Below are 22,864 nucleotides of genomic sequence, written 5' to 3'. Positions count from 1 at the left end.
CTGCCTTCTTTTTGTTCCTAAACAGATAGCTAGAGTGATAGAAGGCCACACATCTCCCCAGGTGGCCTCCCTCACAAGTTACTCACAAGGAAATTCCTCATTGGCCCCCTAAAACACAGTTCTGTTGAATCTCACCTTGATAATGTAAATGTGTAGCTTATCTTCACAGATACAGAATGAAGACAGACTAGAAATCATCCCTCCACCTACCCTGAGATAAATGTATATTTAACTTCTTCCTGTTCTCTGTGCTTACTTTATCCTATGTAAAATGCAGATCTACTGAGCGCCAGATGAATGTATAATTGACTGCTTCTCTCCCTGCTCCTTTCACAGGTAACATGTGGACTCAGTGAGTGCTAAGACAACCTCACAAGAATGTGACCACTTGACTCACTACCTACCCGTGCCATTCCCACCCCCATTTTCCTTTTCTCCTTCTCCTGCTGCTCTTTGCCCTTTAAATATTGAAATCCTCAAAACCCTCCTTGGAAAAAGCACAGGCCACAGATCCTACTATAACGTGTGTCTCTTTTTCCTGGGTGTGTCCTCAACCTTGGCAAAATCAACCTCTAAGTTGATTGAGATCTGTCTCAGACACTTTGGCTTACAAGGGTTAAGGCACAGAGCAACCTGGGGTCCAGTGTTGCCTCCCAAGAGCCTTTCTGAGAATGCTTCACTAATTTTTAATGGCAATAGGGCAGCAAGTTATGTGACTGAATGGGTTCAGAACATGTTACCCCCAAACATGCCACTTTGGCATATTGACTATTTTGAAGTAAAGGAAATTGAGAACAAACCAGTGAAGGAAAAGCTCTTTACTTCCCCATCAACTACCTAAAAGAAAGTATAAGTTTCCCCTTTTGTAAAGGAGATTTATATTTATAAAGAAAACTTTTATTAGTAAAGGTACTTTACCAGGAAAAGAACTACTTAGAGAAAAGTTTATCACCTGAGAGACTTTTATTTACATTACAAGGCATCCTTTATTCACCATACCTTTCCTACCTCTACCTTCCCATAATTTATCTGCACCTTCCTCCCTGCTCTCCAAATCCCCAAACCCCTATTCCTTCCTGTAGCTCAGAATGCTACATAAGTCTCAGTCATCTGGCTGCTTCCTGGAGTCTCATGTATTTGTGGGACTGCCATGGATACATACAAAATTAAAATTATTTTTCTCCTGTTACTTTGTCTTATGTTAATTTAATTCTTAGAACAGCCACAGAACCTAGAAGGGTAGAAGAAAAAATCTCTTGAGAACACTGCAGTTGTGAAACCTGTTATTTGAAACCCAGTTATGAGGTACTAGTGCAGGCATCACCAACCGATGGCATGTGTGCCAATTACCAGACAGAACAGTTTTCATTGTCAGGGGGATCAGTTGCCACCCCACTCTCACTTACACCCACACTCTGGATCAAAGTTCCCTCTGGAAGGAACTATCACTAGACAATAAAAACAGCAGCTGACGAATGCCTCCAGCCTCATGTTGACAATTAGGTTTATCCACCTTTGGAAGACAACCTCAGCACGCCAATTTTCAAAGATTTCCAACCTTTGCAGCACAGCGCAGCAAAGCTAACTCACATTTACAGTTTTTTTGTAGTTGTTTGGTTTCCTATGATGCTTATATTTTTCTTTAACTTAACTAAGTGGTAAGTAGGATAATCATTTATACTTGATTATCCAGAAACACTGGATTACAATTCGCTGGCAAAAGTAAAGACCTCTAAAAGTATTTAACATATAGATAATATTTAAGTAGAGAGAGAAAGAAAATAATCAAGCCTGATTTGAAACAGCCTTTTGGAAAACGCTTCATGAATTTTTAACTGCAAGAGGGCAGGAACTGGTTTTTATGACTCAGCTGAAGGATGGTTCCTCGTAACCCACTGTTTTCATTTAAAATGTACAAAAAGAACATTACCTACTAAATCATCAGTATCACTGGCTGTAACACCTTGGGTTTCCCTTGGAGACTTGGTTCTGGCATATAAATCTGTAAGAAGCCTCAGATACAGGGAAAGAACCATCATGAGAGCCAATAGAGAGCAATCCCTCCATCTGCACCCCAACTTTGCCAAAGAGAGAGCTTTGCCCCAGATCTGGTTTCTAAGTACTGTATGCAATTCAGCTCAAACAAAAAAATCCTGGCTCACGTATTGCAGCAGCCATTATGATCTGACAAAGCATCAGTGAAATGACCAGCTCTCTAAGCAATGTAACACACCTGTGATCCATGTCACAGAATAGACCTGCCCTCAAGGAGTCTACAGCCTAAAATGTGACTGTGTGGCATTACATCCATATAGAAAAACAGAACACATGAAGAGCCAAGGAAGCAAGATGAGGAGTGAAGACAAATCACTCTTCAGTAATCAATATCATTCCCACTTCTGTCTTGGAGCCTCAGAGACAACAGAGCTAGGCAAGAACGTTTCAGAAGGTTAATACCCAGGAGGCCTGAGCTCTACTTGAGCTCTACCCTTTATAGCAAGAATCAATATTAACCAACATGTGGGCTTAAAACATTGTGTTTGAAAAGTAAGATTCTCCCTAAGCTTCTGTCTGCCTGTGGTGGTGGGAAATACATCTTTGGTCTCATTTTTGGGGGCCACCTCTACTTCCCTAGTATTAAATTGCAGTCTCAACTGACTGGTAGATCCAGAATATAGGGGCAGGGCACCCTAGTTTTGGGTTCCCCTTGCTCATGCTCTCTGAGAAATAGGCAGCTTGGGCATAGGAACCGTTTCCAAGGTTGGGAGATGCTTCAAGGCCAATATCCCACTTCCCGGGCCATAACACATGGCTGTCCCCATATGGGATGTGTGGGTGTCCCAGAGTGCCAAGCATGAGCATGGTGGCCCTGGTCTCCACTCCCTGCTGGAATGCTGAGTCCCTGACCCCTTCAGCCTCCAGGAAGTATTAAAGACCCTCTACTTCTCAAATTGACCCAAGTTTGCTTTATTCAAACTTTGAAGTTTCCTTCCACTTTCAGATACTTCACTGTCATTGTCTTCGTGAGTTTATGCCTTGAAAACAAATCAGAAACCAGTTTTATCTGCCGGATACCTGGCAACTTCTGCTTTTGGCCTCAAAACTCAAGAGTCTATTAGGCATGGGAACACACGGCTTAGCGGCCTTTTCAGTATGAGGAAGGGAACTGTATGAACAGTATGAGAATGAAATGCAAATCACATTCTCAGTACATCGTCCTGTCACACATTTGTCTGTGTGACCCAAGAAATACAATGATCTATCCCTGCTCCCTGTACTAGTTTTAAATCCATAGAAAGGCAGGACAAAAGAAACCTGTATCTTCTTGCAGAGATTCCCAGCTATCCTCACATGTATACTCTTGTTTTCTTCCTTGTAGAACTGCTGATTTAGCTGGAGACCGGGATACTGGTAATAGACACTACATTTCCCAGCTTCTTTTGCAGCTAAATGTGGCATTCATTGCAGCCAAGTTTTGCCCAATGGGAGGTTAAGTGGAAATGTATGTAAATTCTATGTATGTTAAGTGTCCTCAAGAAGGGACACATCTTTCTTTGTCCTTCCTTTTTCCTGCTGGCTGGAATGCAGTTACAGTGCCCACGGCTCCAACAGCGACCCAGGGCCATTCAGTGGACATTGCATGTTGAATGTGGAAGAGCAGAAGGACTGATATAGTCCTGGCTGTGACCAACTCACAGAGCTTCACAATCAGCCCTGCACTGCCTGCCTGCAGACTTCTTCCACCTTAGCTATTATCTTTAAGATAAACATTCTTATGAGCGATCCCAGCTGATATTTCTCAAGTGGCTGAGGAGCGAGTCGGGCACACAAGCTTAGTGTGGTCACTGGGGCAAGTGGGGTGAGTCTGAGGATACTGAACATGTAGCACTTAGCTTATTTCCAAAACTTGACTTTCTTGGTTTCAAATAACAATATGAGAAGAGTCTGAAAGTTAGAATGAAACTCATTATGTTTCTTAAGATATTTGGTGAGATTGGGAACACCTTCCATACAGCTTGGGGTCCTGCATGGCATCCCTATGGGGAGCAAGAGGAGAGAGTGTTGGTGGTGGCAGTGGCTCTAGGACCAGTCAGCAGCAGTGCCATGTGTGGGCACACCAGACAGCACCTCCTCCTGGCACCAGTAACTCTCACAGGTGAGGAAAGCTTTCAAGGCAGCAGGAGGCTGAGCCAATGGATGGAGGTTTTCCGGTAGCACTGGGAGCACTAGAGGTGGCATAGCTGCCCTTTGACCAACAACCTGGGCAGCAGAAGTCATTCCTCTTCAGCAGCAGGCAACTGCAGAGGTGAGGAGGGGCCAGGAGAAATGGTGGATGCTGAATGAATGCTGAAATAACTTATTATTTTGAAATATGTTCAGTATCCTCAGACTCACCCCACTCGCCCCAGTGACCACACTAAGCTTGGGTGCCCGACTCTCCCTTTGCTTAGGATGACTTCCATGTCGGGAGGCTCCTCAGCCACTTGAGAAATATCTGCTGGGATCACTCATAACTATGTTTATTTTAAAGATAAGAGCTAATTTCTCTCGGGTGGAAGAAGTCTGCAGGCAGGCAGGCAGTGCAGGGCTGATTGCAAAGCTCTGTGGGGACCCTCCAGAAATACCTGCGAATGGAATGGAAAGTTTTGCAAAAAGGTTGAGGTCCTATGATGGTTAGTGGGGGTCAGCACTAGAGAAAGTTTATTATCATTAACATGACCCCTTTTCACCCTGAGGTTCAGGAGGCCCAGGAAAAGCATAGGCTACATTTTCTTAAAGTCTCTTTACAGATGACTATTGTTTTTTTCACTGTGCAGCATTCATTTTACCAATATACGGACTTGACATAGGCTACAGCGTCCTAAAACTGTTGTAAATTGGTTAATAGAGATTTTTGCCTAGAAGAAACAATGTCTTATGTATAGACTGTGTAGGAGGTAATAAGTAGGTGATGGTTCTGACATGGGATTCTACTAGAAGTGGGAAAAAAACACTCCAAGGACACATAATCTTCTACATTGTAAAAGTAACAAAAATGGAGAGTGGGTGGCTAGCCAAGAAAGCAAATGTGTTTATTTAGAAGAGGCACTTGATAATAAAGTTACCCAATCCGATTTGAGAATTAAGGCCTTGGATCCTCCCTTCTGAAGAAACATTAAATAAACAGAGGTTTGACTTTTCTCTAGTCATTTTTTTTTTTTTTTTGAGACAGAGTCTTGCTCTGTCGCCCAGGCTGGAGTGCAGTGGCATGAGCTCGGCTCACTGCAAGCTCCGCCTCCAGGGTTCATACAATTCTCCTGCCTGAGCCTCCCAAGTAGCTGGGACTACAGGCGCCTGCCACCACGCCTGGCTAATTTTTTTGTGTTTTTAGTAGAGACGGGGTTTCACCATGTTAGCCAGGATGGTCTCAATCTGACCTCATGATCCGCCTGCCTCGGCCTCCCAAAGTGCTGGGATTACAGTTGTGAGCCACTGCACCCGGCCTAGTCATCTTATATAGCACAGTGAAGAGCTGCACAAATCCATTCATTCATAAATTCATTACATCAAACATTACTTGGTCATCTGCTATATTCTAGGAATTATGTGCCATATGAAAGCAGAGAAAATTCAAAGATGAGTAAAATATAATTCTTATCCTAGAAGAACTCAAGGTCTATTGAGTGAGGAGAGAGAGAGTGAGAGACAAATAAATAAATCATTGCAATATCACGTGAAAAATGAATCTAAGTGACCATGTGGGAACAAGAGTCACAAGTCTTATGGGGAACATGTGACGTGTGGGGATACGTGATCTTTGAGTTTGGTCATGAACAAAATAGAAGACTTTATCAAAGACACACAAGTCAGGTAGGGAATTGCATACTAGGCCTCGAGAAACTACGGAGAACATTACTTTGAGAACGTGAGAAAGAGTTTGGTGTGCCTGGAGCAATGGGAGAAGGACTCGGGACCTGGTAAGGTGAGGCCAGAAGGACAGATGGGGCCAGCCTGCAGAGTACTGTGTGCCGTGCTGAGGAATTGGACTCGTGCTTTTACTAGTGGTGACTCTTTGAAGGGTTTTAAGCAGCAGCGTGAGATGATCAAATTGGCTTAGTTTGACAGGTGTTCAATCAACACTTACTGAGTTCCTATTTGGTGTTGAGCACTGTTCTAGGGATCAAAAGAAGAGCACACCTCAGGGAACTCACAGTCCATGGAGGAGGCAAACATAACATGCTGGGGTAGTGGTCTATACAAGATGTGTTGGGCTTAGCGCAGCCTGAAACTTCTGAATCTTCCAAAGATTCAGAAGAGGTTCCAAGAGGCCCTAAACTGAGTCTTGAAGGACTCATGTAACTAATTGGTGTTTTCTACTACAGTGGGATTTCATGGAATTTTAATAGAGCTCCTGGCACCTAGGAAACATTATAGAGGTAGCTATTAAATTAAATATACTTTAAAAATAAGAATGAAGTCAACTTGCTCCATTCAGTGTCTGGAATGGTGCCTGTACATAGTAGGTAGATTCTGTCATGCACAGTAGGTGGATTATGTTATAGCAATGAAATGATGACAAAGAACTATGAATTTCAATATTTAGAATGGCATAACTAGATAGTTAGACATTTATTCAGTAAAAGAGATTTGAGAGGGGGAAAAACCAGAATCTAACATGTCAACATGTTTTCCTTCTTGGTTATGCAGAGAGCACACACACATATACATAGACACACACAGGTACACAGACACACACACACAGACACACACACATACACACATAGCCACAAACACACACAGACACACACACACTGACACAAACACACGCACTGACACACAGACATACATACACTCAGAGTCAGGTCTGGTTGAGGTGAAGCATTCCTTTTGGACATTATGAGTTGAGGCCCCTGTGGGGCATCTGAGTGTATGTGTTCAGAACACTGTTGGAAATACAAATCTGAACTGAAGAAGGGAGCAGAGGACATTGTAGGAAGACAGCAGACAGAGCACATTCTCCATTCTCTCCCTCCCACCCTCGGACATAGCAGAAGCAAATAGAAAGTAAAATAAATCCAAATCAGTGTTGGGAAACAGAATGGGAGATGCTTAGGGACTAGAAATAATGAGAAACCTCTGAAAGATAAAAGATGCATTGTATTTAAGAAAATCACAGCTGGCCTAAAACTCAGGCAAAAAAGGGAATGGTTTTGAGGGAGTCTCAAGTACAAAACCTGGACGTATGAAGACTAGGAGGGGATCTTGGACATCAGGGTGCTTTGTTGAGGATATTATGGGAGTAGCCAAGTGGTTGGACAACTTTTTTCCAAAAAGGGATTTAAATACAAAAACATTCATATAACACAGTGAGACAGAATGCAAATAAATAGTTTTTTTTAAAAAGGGAAAGAGAAAATAAGGATTAGAAAGTAAGGCCAGGTGCAGTGGCTCATGCCTGTAATTCTAGCACTTTGGAAGGCCAAGGTGGGTGGGTCACCTGAGGTTGGGAGTTTGAGACCAGGCTGGCCAACATGGTGAAACCCCATCCCTTCTACAAATACAAAAATTAGCAAAGCATGATCATGAGCACCTGTAGTCCCAACTACTCGGGAGGCTGAGGCAGGAGAATCGCTTGAACCCGGGAGATGTAGGCTGCAGTGAGCTGAGATCATGCCACTGCACTCCAGCCTGGACAACAGAGTGAGACCCCATCTCGAAAAAAAAAAGTAAGACGAAGCTAGGTGTGGAGTATATTAAAAATCATGCCATGAAATTCTATGCATTTGCTAGATAGAGGTGGTCACATATTTTGCGACAAACTTTCAATTAAAAGGAAAATGAAAAGGAAAACAATTACACAACTGACAGCATCCAAAGACTTAAAGACACAATTAGCTGCTTGCAATTTGATTTACACAAGCCGAGTCTGGAATTCTGTTCACCTTCAGAGCAGCCATTGGGTTAGATATGGTGGACAAAACGAACCACCAGCTACAGCATATTTGCTTGGTGCCAGCCTCTATACCTGTTTTCTGACTTAATATTCATAATAACTTGGTCCTGTTTTGGTCCCAAACCAGTGGACTTTACATTGCCTTTTATTTCTTTTCAGAGAAAGATGGTTCTATATATTTCAATCTCTGCCAAGTACTCATCTGTGCAAAATGAAGATTGACCCTCTGTGTATCAAGAATCTGTGAAGAAATCTTCCAGAAAATTTGAATCAAAGGACATTAACTAAAATTATTGATACTCACAGCCATTCTTTTTTGTGTGTGTGTGAGACAGTTTAGCTCTGTCACCCACGCTGGAGGGCTGTGGTGCGATCTCGGCTCACTACATCCTTTGCCTCCCGGGTTTAAGCAATTCTCTGCCTCAGCCTCTGCCTCCTGGGTTTAAACAATTCTCTGCCTCAGCCTCCTGCCTCCTGAGTAGCTGGGATTACAGGCACCCACCACCATGACTGGCTAATTTTTAAAAAATATTTTTAGTAGAAATGTGGTTTCACCATCTTGGCCAGGCTGATCTTGAACTCCTGACCTCATGATCCACCCGCCTCAGCCTCCTAAAGTGCTGGGATTACAGGCATGAGCCACCGTGCCTGGCCCCTCACAGCGATTCTTTAAGACTACAATAAACTCTTTTGATGCCTGCTGTTGAGCAGGGTTCAATATCACTCCTTCTCATGAAAGGTTGGTTGGCCCCAAACAAAGCCTGCTACGGTCACCATGAATCCCATGTCTAAACCTTTGCAATCATTATAACTGCTTGGCTATGGGATGCTGTCCACAGGTGTTCTGTGAGGATATACAGCTAATAGGGAAGACTCAGTGTTATTGTAAATGGGTCCCACCCTTGAGTCAATTCATATGAAAGCTCAAATGTACATTTTAGGGTAAAATTTATTCAAAGCTGATCACAATTGTGTGTACACTGAAGTAGGAAGGTGTTGAAGCACAAGTCTCTCACTCTCCCAGATATCCCATAATCTAATTGATATGCTAATGCATTTCTTTTCTTTTTGGCTAGCTAATGTGTTCTTTGTAAATATGAATCTCAGTGATATAATATCTGTAGAGGAGGAAGAGGGAAGGGTATGAGGTTCAAGTTGATGTTAATCTATAAGTAAATACTAGCTAAAATGTGTATAGATGACTAGAATTACATATAGTCATCCTAGTGTTAGTCTTCACTACTATGATGTTTTCTCCCAAATTTAGATGTAAAGTACTTCAGAGACAAAGACTTCATCTTCTCATCAGAGTGTGATATTTAAGAATGTGGGCTCTGCTAACAGACTACCTGATTTGAATCCTGGCTTCACCATTTTTTAGCTGTGTGCCCCTGGGCAAGGTGATTAACTTCTCTGTGTTTCAGTTTCTTTGTTGGTAGAATGGGAATAATATTTGCTTTACCTTATAAGTGTTGTTCAGCTTCTACGACATAATATTCACAAAGGGCTTAACACAGTCTCTGTAATGTGGTAAGCATTTTAATAAAGACATGCTGTCATTATTATTGTATCACAACGCTGTAGAACTTGTTATTATAAAAATGGTAGGTGCCAATGTGAATGAATGAGGGAAAGAGTGAATGGGAATCCCCTCCAATCCTATAGTATTTTAGTAGCTGATGGAGCACACCCACCTGACCCTCTAAACTTGGTTTTCCCTGAAGGTGTTTTCCTGCTCATCGATGGAGCAATAATGAGCACAGACACATTTCACACTGTCAACTTGCTTTAGCATCCTCCAGCCTTCTGACACAACTGGTCTCCAGCTACAATGAGTGCCAGCTCCATTTATGTATCCTCCTTCCCAGATCTCCTCTATATCTGATTTCACATGGAAATAATCACAGTCAGAGTGTTTATGTAAGTCTCTATGGCAACAATCCATTCTCTGGTCTCCACGGTGACACTTGCAAACACTTATAACCTCTCAAATTCATTTTGTTTATTTGAAACGTCTCCTGATTTGATTTATCAGCCTAAGCCATGCATAACAACACAAATCTACTTCTTTCCAAGCATAAATAGGAAAGAGATGGGAGAGAAAATGAAGTGAAATAATATTTAGGTCATGTCTTATATGGGAAACCAAAGCTAGCATTTGTATTTCATTGCTTAAATAAGTAAGGAACATGTAATTAGTACTTAAACATATATACAAATTGTCTTTTAACAGTAGAAAAACTAGATTCTTAGTTAAAAAAAACAAAGATGTGTAGAACAAATATTACTGAGTTAGTAATCAGAAGATCTGAAATCTAGATCTACAACCATTCCAAGACTGAAGATTTTCTTGGCTTATGAGACTCTAACTGCTAAAACCAGGAGAGAGCTGGGGAAATCGAGATGATTGCTCACCCTAGTGTGCACACTGCTAACAGTCGGCTGATACCTCCATCCTCATCTTCGTCATGTCATTGAGGGGTTAAAGAAAATCATTGCTGTGGTTCCTTTCAGATCTAATGTTTTGGGAGTCTAAAAAGTAGAGCTGGGCATTTTCCCCAGGAGCATCCTATTTCACTGTGAGAATAGTGTGTCATATTTCCAAAATACAAATGCATGTTAGAAGTAGAAGTGCGTTTCTTTTAGAGCTGAGTCAAATAACTTGTCAAGTCGTGAACTCTAGCCAACTGACTTAATCATACACATTCTTCTTCATTGTTCCCCAGCATTTTCATCAAACAAGGACAATTTTTTGATAGCGGGGAAAGGGAGTTAAGAGTGAATTAATTGCATTTCTTCTTCAAAAACATTGTGTCATTTAGGGCACATCATCCTGCCATTGCAAAACAACTCTAACAACCATTAAGAAACTAACTGACATGTAGACTTTTTCACCTTCCTAATTCTGCATGATAAATGAGAATGGATGTCAAAAGATGCACCAACATGCTTCTTTGTTCCATAGTAATTAAAAAACCAACATGTCAAAACTATAAGAAATTATTCCAAACAACTCTCTTTTTTTTTTTTCACATAACTGGAAAGTTTACCATGTTACTCAGGAGTGTGGGAGATCATTGGTCTGAGCAGAGATGTTTTGAACAGAGCAATGTATTGGTTTTTCCATTTCAGTTCACAGCATTTATATGTCCCTTGAAACAATTTTCACTTGAAGAAAAATAATTGCTTTTATAGAAAGAATATGCACATGATTATTTTTGCCCTCTGAAATGCGTGGCCACCATCTAAGGAGATGCTTTATTCTTCACAGATAATTCTTCTGCAACTTAGTGACTCTGATGCAAAATCATTATTGATATTCTTGGGTATGTATTGCGGGTTTATCTACTTGTCTGTCCATCTGTCATTATCTAGCTAGCTAGCTATTTATCTTTATAGAAATTCTTTAAAAAGCATTGTGGCACACTAAATTTAAAAATATTATTTATAAAACAACAATTATATAGAAAAAGACTAAAGGAAAAAACCCTTAAATATAGGCTATTTCTTAGAAATCGTTTGGACTTATCTATCTTTATTTATTCCAATTACATGTTCCCTAAAACTTTTAGAAACTTAAATTTTACTGATTTTCTTTGTTATAAAATTAATCCATTTTCTTATTTTTTTCTGTAGCAGAATGAAGTCTTCTGTCACCTTCAATGTCCTCATTATTGCCCTAGAAGGGAAGGGATGTCTTTTGGAACAAGCATACTTTGCAATTGTATTATATTATAAGTGATCAATATTAGCCAAAAAGAGGTTTGTTTACCTTATAGGTGTTTCACGCTGAAGAATTTAAGGATCCATCTTTGTTTGTTGGACTAGAGGCGGGTACAGGTATTAATCACAAGGAGAAGCACTTATGCCCTGAGGAAAGGACAGAGAGTGGCAAAGGGGAAAAGAGTTTTTCAGTGTCCATTCCTGGTGAATTCTTTCTAAACTAAAGGTAACCTTCAAATGAATAATAAAAAAAATTTTTTTGACCCATCCGCTAAACTCCATGCATGATTATGATCCCTTACAAATACATTTGTGCTTATTCTTGCAAGGGATTATGCCTTCCAAAATAGGGGGAGGGAGCTTTAGTGAATTGCAGTAGAGCAACTGGCCATGCCAAGGGAAGAAAGCCAACATCTCTCTACTGCTGCAGAAAATATCATGTTCAGACCCAGCCTGAGCTGTTGGGCCACTTGGTGTATCCTCTTAAGAGAGAAAAACCAAGGTGGGTAGAGGCAATCAAGCACTGAAATTTGTGGTCAAGGGCTATAAGGTGAGTGGTGTAGGGCCATAAGGTGAGAGAATAGACTATGTCTCACTAGAAATCTAGAAGAATGCTTTAATAGGAGAGTTTATCAGTGGTTCCAACCAAGATTTCCTACAGAAGATGTTGGAGGAATGAGGACTTTGGATTCTTGTTTTGATCCAATACAGAATTTAAAGAAGGGTGAATTGGTCTCAGGGCAGGGAAAGTGTACGAGTCGAGCACTTGTACCCATTGCCAGAGTCTCTTCAGGAGCAGGGAGGAAGGGGAAGAAATGCTCTGGCTTTTCCCTGTCTCTTGCTCTCTGGTACCCAACCCATTCACTAAATCTTGCTGCAAGGCAGAAGGCAAGGGAGCCTGGGAAACATCATTTCCTAAAATGCAGAGTGGAACTGAAAAGGGCAGGAGTGAGTCTAGGAGAAAACAGAAATATTACTGGCACTGAGGCTGAAATAAATTAGGGGTTGCTTTTCCTCTCACAGAAAAGAAGTCTGGAAGTAAGATATTGGACGTGAATACTGTGGCTCCAAGATAGCACCAGGAAGCCAAACCTCTCTGTCTTTCTGCTTTACCACTCACAGTGTGTGGCTGCCATTGTCAAGATCACTTTATGGTCCCAAAATGACTGCTGTTGTGCCATTTATCACGCTCACCTTTCAAGCAGGAAACAGGCTAGATGGACAGGACAAAAAGAGCTTTCCATACGCTTTCTCCTTCATTGTTCCCCAATATTTGCATCCCCAGGACTACCAACTTATGTCTAATTGGCTATTCCTGTTGACAAAATCAGCTGAAAAGTGTTATTTTTCAGCTGGGCAAATTGTCCTGGGTTTTTCATTTTTGAAGCACTCCCATCCTTCTGCGTTTAAGAAAAGAGAAGATTGGGTATTGGGCAAACCAAGGACAATCTCCACCACAGAAAAAGAGAAAGATTGACATTTGAGAAATAGCACTGGCCGTGCACAGTGGCTTACACCTATAATTCCAGCACTTAGGGAGGACAGGGTGGGCAGATCACCTGAGACCAGAAGTTTGAGACCAGCTGGGAAACATGGCAAGATGCTGTCCCTACTAAAAATACAAAAATTAGCTGGCCATGGTGGCACACACCTGAAATCCCAGCTACTTGGGAGGCTGAGGCATGAGAATCGCTTGAACCCTGGAGATGGAGGTTGCAGTGAGCAGAGATTGTGCCACTGCACTCCAGCCTGGGCCTGGGCAATAGAGCGAGACACTGTCTGAAACAAAAAACAAACAAACAAACAAACAAAGAAGAGGAAATAGCACAAACACAACAGAGTGGCTGGGGGGCATCTCAGACACAGGCATAAGTCTCATGATACAGTAGGATCCAAGGCAGGGAGTGCTGGGTTAAAGGTGGGGGTTATAATTTTATATAGCTCTATTTAAATTTGAGTAGAAATCTGCAGAAATGATTAAATTTGAGTATAGTTTTGATCAACTACAAGTAAGATTGGGTTCTCTCTCTAGTAATAGAATACCCTTCCAGATGTTTGGATATATAAAAGAAATATCATTCATTCATTCATTCATTCATTCACTTATTAGAAATAATAAGCAAATACTTGAGCAGGCACTGTGGTAGGTACTGGGTATAAGGGTGAATAGACAGAGTTATGCCTGCCCTCCTCAAGCTTACATTCATTTTTGCAGGCTCCTTAACCTCTGGTCCAGCACTCATAAATGAATAACCTGAGAACCACATACTTAATTTGTTTGTCCTACATAATGTTAACTAATGCAGTATGAAAAAATATTTAAACTAACTGATAGCAATTATGGGTTGAATTGTGCCCCTAAAAATATGCGTTGAAGTCCTTAGCCCCCAATACCTCAGAATGTGACCTTATTTAGAAATAGGGTCAGTGCAGGTGTAGTTATTAAGATGAAGTCATACTGGAGCACAGAGGGCCTTTCATCCAACGTGACTGGTGTTCTTGTAAACAGAAGAGAAGAGGCACTGACACCTACACATAAAACAGAAAAGTATTCTGTGACAGCCAAGGCACAGATTTGACTCATGCAGCTGCAAACCGAGGAATGGCAAGGATTGTTGACCACTGCCAGAAGCTAGAAGGCAAGAAAGGATTCTACCCACAGTTCTAGAGAAAGCATGGTCCTGCAGACATCTTGATGTGGGGCTTCTAGCCTCTAGAACGGCGAGAGAATAAATATCTGTTATTTTAAGCTGCCCAGTTTGTGGTACTTTGTTATGGCAACCCTAGGAAACAAATAAGCTAAGATTTTTCAAAAAAATCAGGACTTTTTATATAAAAATTCAGACTTTCATTTTCTCTTGGAACAGAGCAGATCTGGCAAGACTGGCAATGAGGGTGGAGCTGAGTAACTACCATCTTCTCCAGAGGTAGCACTTGACTGGCTTACTTTTCTGTGGCTCTTATAGGAATTTGTATTTATACCCAGTTGCCTTTAGCTACATTGTCTGCTTCTGGCCACAGTCTTCCTTAATGCAACTGACCAGTGACTTATTTGTTGTTAGGGGGTAACTGATTTACCCAAATCTCAGTGGAGATTTCCCTGCCCATCCTAGTCAAGGGTATCACCCCTGCACTCTTTTCCCTGCTTTGTGTTTCCCCATGGAACCCATCTATCTGTCTATTTATTTTAACTTCTGTGCTTTTTATTGTCTGTCTCCTCCTGCTAGAATATAAACTCTCCAAGGACAGATATGTGTTTGTTCTGTTCGCTGTGGTAGCCCCAGTGCCTACAGCAGTGGCTTGCTCATGAATACAGAAGCTACAGGATGCAAAAACTGGGATAAATTTCAGAAATCCACTAATGCAATCCCCACTAACCAGGCTGGCAGAGGGAACAAGACTTGACAAAGGTCATACAACCAATTAGCAGCCGAATGAGTGATAATCAGGACCTGAGAATGAGTGATAATCAGGACCCAAATGAGTGATAAGCAGATTTTCTGTTCCCAAGTCCCATGATTGTTCCGTGGTTTCAGACTGCCTCCCTGCTCATGTAGTCATAGTGCTTGGATCTTAAGTACAGAAATATCAAGATGGTAATAGAGAAATGATAGCCATTATGTATTATGTCTAATTACTCATCTGCTACATGTTTTCAGAACAAAACTGAAAAAAATCTTCGTTTGTGTTCCTAATATCTGAAAAGGTGACAGGAGATTTACTTCCTCTTTCATGATTATTCATACTAAAGATTTAATTACTGATATTAATACTAAGGATTTAATTGTTATGGTTTAGTAAATACTTTAACTTCAGCTTTGGAAAGGAACACGGCTGATATCTTGATAGTCACATTTTGTGTTTCTTGTTAATGAGGTAGTAGTAATAAAAGACTACATTCCACCCACAAGATTTGAAGTATAATATGATGCTAGAAAATCAAATGATGGTTTTTCATTAGTTAACTCACCCAATTTTTATAGGAAAGATCTGTCTAGTTATTAAAAGGAGAATACCAAGTCACAAAGAGACCACTATCCGTCAGTCATTCATCTATTTAACAAAACTTAATGAGGTTCTACTATGTGCCATATATCTCCAATCATAAGCTCTACTACCCTTCTAGGACTTATGTCTTAGAGCCATGTTTTCCGAAGTGGCCTACTGATTGAGGGTGGGAGGCACTTGCAAAATATACAGGTTTATAAGCTCCAGCCTAGACCTACAGAATCACAATCTCAGGGAAAGAATCAGAAATTGTATGTCTACCAAGCATGCAAGTTCATTTTTATTAGGCATGCATTGGTAACAGTTTTAGTGGAAGAAATCAACATTAATCAAGTTTATACTAATACATGTGCAATTTCTAAAATAAGTACTATGGAAAACTGTATACAGTGATTGTTCATTTACTGTTCAATATATATTTATTGAGCACCTCCTGTATATCAAACACTGCTTTAGTGCTAGAGATACAACTGCAAACAAAGCAGATTAAAATTTCTGCACTCACAGAACTTTCATTTTAGTGAGGAAAACAGACAATGAACACATACTCAAATGGGATAGTCTCATATGGTTTTCAATGCCATTTCCTTTTGAGAAGGCTTTCTGTGCCAGGTAACCATGCCAGGAGGAAAAGAAAGACAAGAGCAAGAGGTTGGATGTGAAGGACTTCGTTTCTCTGCTACTCTGGGGACCAAGCTTCGGAGGATGAGAGAGAAGCACTCAGATAAATCTAGGGTGATTTTGGAACCAAAGTCTTGATTTGTCTTTCTCTAGGTCATTCTGGAAAGATTGCATGCTTCTCAGAGAAGCCCAGAGGCTAGTGTTGAGCTACTATCTCCAACAGAGCAATTAGGAGTAGAGTAAAATTGGCTAAGAAAGGTGCTTGAAGGATAGCATAAAATGTCCTTTCTATTCCACTGATTCTCCAAGACTTTTCCCTGGAGTGTTGGGATCTAGAAGTTCCTGCATGTCTGGGAGAGGAGGGGTTAGGAGAGGGGTGGTGGAATGCAGAAATAGCTGAGAGTACTTGCTGGTGAAATATAACACAATATGCTAGCATCATACTATATTTCAAACCTTGTGGATAGAATATAGTCTTTGTGGATGGGTGCGGTGGCTCACGCCTGTAATCCCAGCACTTTGGGAGGCCGAGGCAGGTAGATCACGAGATCAAGAGATCGAGACCATCCTGGCCAACATGATGAAACCCGTCTCTACTAAAAATACAAAAATTAGCCGGGCGTGGTGGCGGGCGCCCGTAGTCCCAGCTACTCAGGAGGCTGAGGCAGGAGAATCATTTGAACCCGGGAGGCAGAGGTTGCAGTGAGCTGAGATCGCACCACTGCACTCCAGCCTGGTGACAGAGCGAGATTCCGTCTAAAAAAATAAATAAAGAATATAGTCTTTGTTTTTTTGTGTGTGTTTTTTGTTTTGTTTTGTTGTTTTACTAACTCATGAAGGAGAAACACAAAGGCTATGGGAGGAGCAATGTGACAGTGGCTGAGAGCCACAGTGTGGACCACACAAGCCAGGAGTGGATTAGAATCAGAGAGAGGAGAGAGGGACAGTTTTAGGCTGGAAGAGACTTGTAAAAAATGATGAATGTTTTCAAAGATACACATAAATTAAATAGTATAATAAACCCCACATATACCTCACTCATATTCTAGATTTTTCTCAGTCTTGTTTTTTCTATAATCCACCCCTTTTTTGGATAGAGTATTTAATATCAAATATCAGACATAATGTCATTTTATTCATACAAACGTCAGTGTGCATGTCAAAAAATACAGGCAATTTTAACCATTACCACAGTGCTGTTATCACATCTTAAACAATTAACAATTGTTTCAAGAATTATCTAATATACAGTTCATATTAAATGTCCCTGATTGTTTTGGATTGCCTTTCTGCAGTTGGCTTGTTTGAATGGGGATTTAATCCACCTACTGCATTTTGTTATTATGTCTCTTAAGTGTCTTTTAATCTAGAGCAGTCCCCTTGTATCATCAAGAGTAGGAACTTAAGAACAAAACAAGATCGGTGGGGAAAAAAATAAACCATTATCCTATTTTGCTCACCAGAGCTTCAGCGTAGATATTCTCACCCTGCTACAATAATAAGAAACATTAATAATCGTGGAGAATATCACCAAACTGGAAGGTTACTTTAGGAAATTTTCCTGGGTGAATTGTATTTACTGAAAAGCAGCTAGAATCTACTGGAGCAAAGACTCTTATTCAGGAAATATTTTTATGCACTATTTCCAAAGGCCATTGGATGAATGTGCCCCTCAATTTCTCAGTTGCCTTCCTATAAATCCTGCAAGACTCATCAGCAGCACCTACTCTGACTCACAGACTATTACAGCTTATTGAGAAATAACTTGGACTTCCCAGAAGACTAATTTACGTCAGCAAGCAAAAGGATAATCACAACTATAAATCTCAAATCTATCCATGTGTACAGCTGGGTTAAGAAAATTCAATAGTATATTGTGACTTTTTACCAAAAGAGGACTTTGATTTCTTATTTTTTAAAAAAAAATCCACAACGTTATAAAAGTCCTCCAACTTTATTGCTGTTTCTTTCCTGCTACTGTGTAGGGTAAGACCGTGTAAATTACAGCTAAAGGACCAAAGTTCATTGTTAGCATCTCTTTGTTCTGGTTTAGAGGTTGTTGGGAAACCAGAGAACAATTATTTTAAAGAAAAACAACAGAAGTTAGACAACGGTACAAATACATACAGAGAAATCTCTCACATGAAAAAGCATTATCAGTCTTGATTTGTGTAAATTCCCAGTTTTAGAAATTGAATTCATTCCTTCTTATTGATTTCTTGGTTAATTGCCACAAAAGTGCCTCTGGGAATGATTCCTAAAAGTTGTGATTAAAATGATCTCCTGAAATGCAGACTGTTCCCATAGCCAATCCAGGTTACTCCCCTCCATGCTCATGTTATATTTCTTTGGCCAAAGATGGATTATTTATAGCAGAAGCGCCAGAGCTCAAAGCATCCTGCTTACCTTTTGTTGTCAAGGTAACAACTTAGATTTTTCCCCCTTTGGTTGAAAGGTCAGATTTCTGGTGGTATGAGTCACAGAGCTCAGGGGGATTTTAAAAATTGAGATAGTACTTTTTCAAAGACAAATTAAAATTCAGAGCCTTATACACATCCAGACCATTTAAAATTGGATTTGAACCACTAGATAGTTTACAATAATTAACCCTGACACCTCTGTTGTTGTGCTGCAGGGAAGCATGGATCAGTCACTTCACCGGTTGCAAAGACCTATTCCTCAGATTGTAGCCCTCTTGGCTATTTACTGGGTCTGTTCTTTGCTGATCGTAATTGCTGTTTCTCTTTTGCACGATGTGTGACAGAGATTATTTAAAGTATTTTATCTTTAAATTACAGATTTAGAAATTCAAAATTACAATGGAGAATATTTTGGGATTCACTTTGAAAGATAATTTTACACCTATGACAATGATATCACTTACCTGTGGCCTGATGATTTTAAGCACATGTATTAACTGTTTAAATCGCTCTCAAAACAACCATCTGAAATAGAAAATGTTATTATTCTAAATTCCTCTTTACAAGCAAGGAAGTGAGACATAGATTGGATAAGCAACTTACTTCAGGTCACATGATTGGGAAGTAGCAAAGGCAATATTTTCTCCCCTCCATTTTAGTTAATAAGTCTGCACCCTTAACTACTCTGCCATGTTTCACTTTACAAGCTTATGACTCTAATTAAGACCCAGGAAGAAACAAAGGTGGCATTATTCTCAGGAGGGATGGAAGGGGAACTGTGCCTTCCTGAGACCCTCCAACTTCCACAATACCTCCTCCCCGATGTAGCGCCTCTCTAACCCCATGCCTAACCTGTACTAGCCAATAAGACTGTCTATGGGCCTTTAAGAGAATTTTTCTTTACAAGCTGCATTCTCCCAATCACATATCTAGGGTAAGAAGAGAGTTGAACAAAATTCCAGAAATTCACTTTATGGACTCCCCAAAATTCAACTGGGTGTCTCAAATTTTAAAGTGTGGTGAATTCAGTATGCTTTAAGTTGCAGGCATGGTGACTGCAATCTACTCCTATTATAATCGTAGCTACAATTTATTAAACACATATGAAGTACTAGGTACTCTGAATGAATTATCTTTCATCTTTACCACATCCCTGGGAGAGGCAGCCAATCCAATTGTGAAGGAACTGAGAGTCAGGGAAACAAGGATGTTGCCTGAGTCACACGCTGGGAAGGGACAGAGTCAGGATTAGAATTTGGGCCTGCCTTGCTCCAAAGTCCGTTCTCCTTTTGCAGCATCATTTTCTCATTTAAAACACAAAACAAAACACAACAAAAAAAACATGCCAGGTGTAATGATTCACTTCTGTAATCTCGGCACTTTGGGTGGCCAAGGTGGGAGGATCCCTTAAGGCTAGGAGTTCAAGACCAGCCTGGGCAACTTAGCAAGACCCTGTCTCTACATAACATAAATAATAATAATAATAATAATAATGATAAGTCAGGGATATAACTAGTTTAGTGGCACAATCCAATGTTGTTCAAAGAGAACTCTAGAAACAAAGTTTTGTGAATTTAGATGTGTGTTAGGGCTTTGTGAAATGAATTGGCACCTTCTACTGATGGAAAACAATGATCATGAAAGGGAGTGGATTAAAAAATTTTGATACAAACTCAGATTTACAGTAAGTGCTAGTGTTTCTTTACTATGTGTTAATGGCTTTTCATAATTACCGGAAAGCCTACCCCACTCTTGACAATAACCTTTGCATCAGAGGCTTACAAATACAGGCCCAGGAGGACAGAGCACCCTGGGTAATTTTCAGAGTCTTATTTAGGTGAGGAAAATAGTCATAGACTCATCCTTTCTCCCTAAAGTCAAAAGTAACCCCGGATTTCTGCAGCATCTCCCAGCTCTAATATTCAGAAAGGGCTCAACAACGCTAAGGAGTTTCACTCAGCGAAAACTATTCTTCTGGTGCTCTCCACAGACCTACACAAAGTGGGTTCATTCCCATTTATAAAAGTTTGTTGAGATCCTGGGAACACCTGACTCATATGTATTCAAGATCTGTTTAACCACAGGTAAGATTCGACTGGATGCTCTGGTTTCGTACATCAAAGAAAAAATGGTTACAAAGTGATGACTTATTACACAGATTTGGATGAAGCTCAGGGTAAGTCACTTTGTTCCCTCAAGCATGGCAGCCTGATGTAACACAGGGTAGAGTGAATATTTAGTTTATGTGCCCCTTTTCTCCCAACCTCTTCTCCCCGACGTGAATGCAGCTGGCTCCTTCTCATCCCCAGGTCTCAGCTTGGATTTCCCCTCCGAGGGTGCTGACTTGAGCATTCAGGCCAATACAGGAGTGTTTTGTCATCCTCTCCGAGGGCTCTGGTTTTTCATCCCCTCCACCCTCACCCCACCCTCATCATAATTTGCAATTATGTATTTATTTGTGTGTTTATTTGGTTATGGTGGGCCTACTCAATAGTTTGCACACTTTAGTGAGGGCAGAGGCCATATCTGCTCTTCAATAGCAATCTTTAGGAGTTTGGCTCCTGGACAAAACCTGTGTGTGATTTTCCAGGCCTCATATGGAAGCTGCCCTCCCCATACCAGGCTTGGTGTATGGGCCCATGCATTGCAGCCTCTGAGGGAATTGCAGTCAAAGCCTCAGGCCCCCTGGCCAGCCTTGTTCTTAGACGTATCTGCATTCCTAGCCCAGGAAGCCTCTATGTGGAGGTCTTTTTACTGGGGTCCTTCAGTAGAGACTTTCTCAGGTGCCACTGCTGAGACCTCCTCATAGTGGGAGGAGAAGCCTCTCCACTCTGACTCAGTACTTTCCCACATTAGCTCTTTCCCTTCCTCTCCCCTCCCTCTGGTTCCATAAGATGGCAGGAATCTTTGGTCAGGACTCCCTTGATAGTGAGACAGTTCCCCACATATGTGTTGATCCATCTGACCCTCACTGGTGTCATTCCACAGAGAAAAATGAAACAGAAAGGGGGTTGGTGCTTCCTCCAACTTCCTCTTGCTAATACTCTTATAATAAGGGATTATAGGTTTGATTGTTACTTTCATTTGAGCTTGTCTTAATCAGCTGCTCTGATACTTGGTGCCTCAGCTTAGCTCTTTAAAACATTAGTAGGTGCTCAATAAATATTATGCGAAAGATTGAACAAATGAACCAAGAATCTCTTCAGGAATTCTGCTAAGTACTTCAATCATTCCATGAACATTTTTGAAATACCTACTACGTGCCTGGCACTGTTCTAGATTCTTGGGATCTATACAAATATTCCTGCCATCAAAGAGCTTGTGTTATGTGCAGCCTCTCATTATCCCACTTCATCCTCACAGCTATCCTGACGGGGAAAAATGGAAAACTAGAAAGGTTCATAATTTGCTTAAGATCATAAAACTTGTAGGTAGCAGAAATAAAATTGGAAAAATCTCTTCTTTCTCTGGTGCCATGGCCTTGTCATCCCAAACCACCAGGGCAGAGTTTAGCTTCTTTTCTGATCCCAGGGATCTAGAACCCTCAGGTACTCCAAGGTCAGGGAAATCCTGGTCTATCACTTCCCAGGCATTGAGAAGGCTGTTAGAAGGAGGCTGAGGAAACCCATAAGGTGCCCTGTTGATGAAGCCTGTGGATGTAGCTTCCACCCAGCTGGTGGCAGTAGGACTGACAAGGCCTGTGCACCCAAAACCCTTCTGCTCTTACCTCTTCAGGAGCAGCCTCAACTGGGTCATTTTAGCCTAAGATCTCTGAAAGAGGCCCCTTCAGGCTCAGTGCACAGAAGCAGGGCACAGAAAGTGGAGGCAAAAGAACTGAGAACCAGTGGTGATTCTATGCCTTTCCTTTGTCAGCAGAGTTCTAAAAAAGGCCCTTCTCTATGGGCTAAAGATTCAGCAGTGACAGAAGAGGATTTAATAATATTCATTTTCCTTAGATTTTATTTATTTTTATTATTTTTTGAGACGGAGTCTCACTCTGTTGCCCAGGCTGGAGTGCAGTGGCGGGTCTCGGCTCACTGCAACCTCCACCTCCCGGGTTCCAGTGATTCTCCTGCATCAGCCTCCTGAGCAGCTGGGATTACAGGCACCCGCCACCATGCCCGGCTAAAGTTCTACTACTTTTATTGCTCATGATTCT

The 22,864-nt window shown here is 41.1% G+C and overlaps 1 long non-coding RNA gene across 1 annotated transcript; it reads right to left on the bottom strand.

The window, feature by feature from the left end:
* Positions 1-11,765: 11,765 nt before the first annotated feature.
* On the bottom strand, positions 11,766-22,522 carry LOC109026872 (uncharacterized). Its single transcript, XR_002005925.3, has 3 exons — positions 22,433-22,522; positions 19,170-19,230; positions 11,766-11,803 (listed from the first exon to the last, which is right to left on the bottom strand). It is a non-coding gene; the product is annotated as an uncharacterized lncRNA (long non-coding RNA).
* Between the last annotated feature and the right edge of the window lie 342 nt (positions 22,523-22,864).

The sequence above is a fragment of the Gorilla gorilla genome, chromosome 4 (assembly GCF_029281585.2).
Source record: "Gorilla gorilla gorilla isolate KB3781 chromosome 4, NHGRI_mGorGor1-v2.1_pri, whole genome shotgun sequence".
Lineage (NCBI taxonomy): Eukaryota > Metazoa > Chordata > Mammalia > Primates > Hominidae > Gorilla > Gorilla gorilla.
The sequence above is the reverse complement of the archived record's forward strand: the minus strand, read 5'-3'. Positions and strand labels throughout refer to the sequence as shown.